This window comes from Mesoplodon densirostris, chromosome 9 (assembly GCF_025265405.1).
Source record: "Mesoplodon densirostris isolate mMesDen1 chromosome 9, mMesDen1 primary haplotype, whole genome shotgun sequence".
In the NCBI taxonomy this organism is placed as follows: Eukaryota; Metazoa; Chordata; class Mammalia; order Artiodactyla; family Ziphiidae; genus Mesoplodon; species Mesoplodon densirostris.
Window position 1 is genome coordinate 37,125,327 of NC_082669.1, and position 2,723 is coordinate 37,128,049.

Sequence of the window (2,723 nt, forward strand, 5' to 3'; positions counted from 1 at the left end):
CTGGCACATAGTAAATGCTCAGTAAACATGTTTTAAGGGAATAGAAAAAAGTGAATGAACAGGTTGACTCAGAAAAACGTGGACTAAGTATAAAATTATATAAAGGCTTTTGGGTCTTATTTTTATGCTGCTTAAATTTTAAAAAATTATTTATGCTTATACTTACTGGGATATTTTTTCATAATTCTGGGCTTCAGTTCAGTCAATATTTGTTCCACAAACATTTAGTGAGTGCCTGCCATAAGCCAAAAACTGTGCTGAACTGTAGTGACAGATGGTGTAAACATTATATTCTGCCTTCAGGGAGATTGTAGATTATTTTATTTATACAAGTTCTTCTGGCCCAGATAGACTGGGATTGTGTGTTTTATTCTTTTTTTGTTTGTACTGCAGTTCATGTAGTGTTTTTCCTGTGGCAGAGATATCATAAATACCATTGTCGGACTAGTTGCCTTATTTTCTTTGAAACTGTCTGCCATCCAAAGTAGCACTGACCTCGCTCTTCTCCTCCTTAAAAACAGCAGATGGTGGATGAAGCCAGTGCTGGGGAAGGGCCTGGTGGTGGGGGGGAGGGGGCCTGGGATGGGAGACAGCGGTGGCTTCCGAGGAGGCCGCGGACCTCACGGAGGCAAGACGCAGGACAAGGAGTGGCTCCCTGTCACCAAGCTGGGCCACCTGGTCAAGGATGTGAAGATCAAGTCCCTGGAGGAGATCTATCTCCTCTCTCTGCCCATCAAGGAATCTGAGATCACTGACTTTTTCCTGGAGGGCATGCCTCAAGGATGAGGTTTGAAGATAATCTTGAAGATTATCTTGAAGATAATCTTGAAGATAATCCTGGCAAAAGCAGACCTGTGCTGGCCAGAAGACCAGGTTCAAGGCATTTGACGCCGCTGGGGATTACAACAGACATGTCGGTTTGGGTGTCAAGTGCTCTAAGGAAGTAGCCACTGCCCTCCGTGGGGTCATCATTTTGGCCAAGCTCCACATCGTCCCCATGCGGCCAGGCTACTGGGGGAACAAGATTGGCAAGTCCCATACCATCCCTTGCAAGGTGACTGGCCACTGTTGCTCTGTGCTAGTGTGCTTCATCCCTGCCCCCAGGGGCACTGACATGTCTCAGCCTCTGTGCCCAAGAAGCTACTGATGAAGGCCGGAATTGACGACCACTACACCTCTGCCAGGGGCTGCACCACTACCCTGGGCAAATTTTTGATGCCATTTCCAAGACCTACAGTTATCTCACTCCTGATCTCTGGGGAGAGATGGTGTTTACCAAGTCTCCGTATCAGGAATTCACTGACCATCTTGTAAAGACCCACACCAGAATTTCCGTTCAGAGGACCCAGGCTCCAGCTATAGCCACCACATAGTTTTCTTTTTCTTTTTCTTTTTTTTTTTTGCAGTACGCGGGCCTCTCACTGTTGTGGCCTCTCCCGTTGCGGAACAGAAGCTCCGGATGCGCAGGCTCAGCGGCCATGGCTCACGGGCCTAGCCGCTCCGCGGCATGTGGGATCTTCCCAGACCGGGGCACGAACCCGTGTCCCCTGCATCGGCAGGCGGACTCTCAACCACTGCGCCACCAGGGAAGCCCCTGGAGTTTTTTTTTTTCTTGTGATAAGAACTTTTAGGTTTTACTCTCTTAGTAACTTTCAAATATGCAATACAGTATTATTAACGATAGTCAGCATGCTGTACATTACATCTTCATGACTTATTTATTTTATAACTGAAAATTTGTATCTTTTGACTCCCTTCACCCATTTTTCCCACTCCCACCCCCACCCCGCCTCTGGTTACCACCAATCTACTTTCTATCTATGAGCTTGTTTTTTTGTTTGTTTTTAAGATTCCACATGTAAGTGAGATCATCCAGTATTTGTCTTCCTCTGTCTGACTTAGTTCACTTAGCATACTGCCCTCAAGGTCATCCATGTTGTCAAAAATGGCAAGATTTGGGCTTCCCTGGTGGTGCAGTGGTTGAGAGTCCACCTGCCAATGCAGGGGACGCAGGGTCGTGCCCCGGTCTGGGAAGATCCCACATGCCGCGGAGCGGCTGGGCCCGTGAGTCATGGCCGCTGGGCCTGCGCGTCCGGAGCCTGTGCTCCGCAACGGGAGAGGCCACAGCAGTGAGAGGCCCGCGTACTGCAAAAAAAAAAAAAAAAGGCAAGATTTCATTCTTTTTTATGGCTGAATAATATTGTTTTGTATATATATATATACCACATTTTCTTTATCTATTCATCCATCAATGGACACTTAGGTTGTTTCCATATCTTGGCTATTATAAATAATGCTGCAAGGAACATGAGCATGTAGATATCTTTTTGAGTCAGTGTTTTTGGTTTCTTCAGGTAAATACCCAGAAATGGAATTGCTGGAACCATATGGTAGTTCTATTTTTAATTTTTTAAGGAACCACTATACTGTTTTCCATAATGATGGCACCAATTTACATTCCAACCAGTAGTACACAATGGTTCCCTTTTCTCCACATCCTCACCAACACTTCCAGACAATTCAATTTTAAATGTAAAGTGTATTTGCCATATAAGTCCCATAAATGGTGAGTTTCTCTCAATGCATTGAAATATTAGATATTAGATGTGGAACCACCAGTATTTTAGCTACGTTCATTAGTTCTCTTTATCTTACAGCCTATTAAACTCCTCACAAATGAATCTTAATTCCAATTCCTTGTTTTTTAATTTCTGTAAATGTGT

At 44.8% G+C, this 2,723-nt stretch overlaps 1 pseudogene; it reads left to right on the forward strand.

Moving 5' to 3' along the window:
* The first annotated feature begins 524 nt into the window (after positions 1-524).
* On the forward strand, positions 525-1,373 carry LOC132496006 (small ribosomal subunit protein uS5-like; annotated as a pseudogene).
* The last annotated feature ends 1,350 nt before the right edge of the window (positions 1,374-2,723 follow it).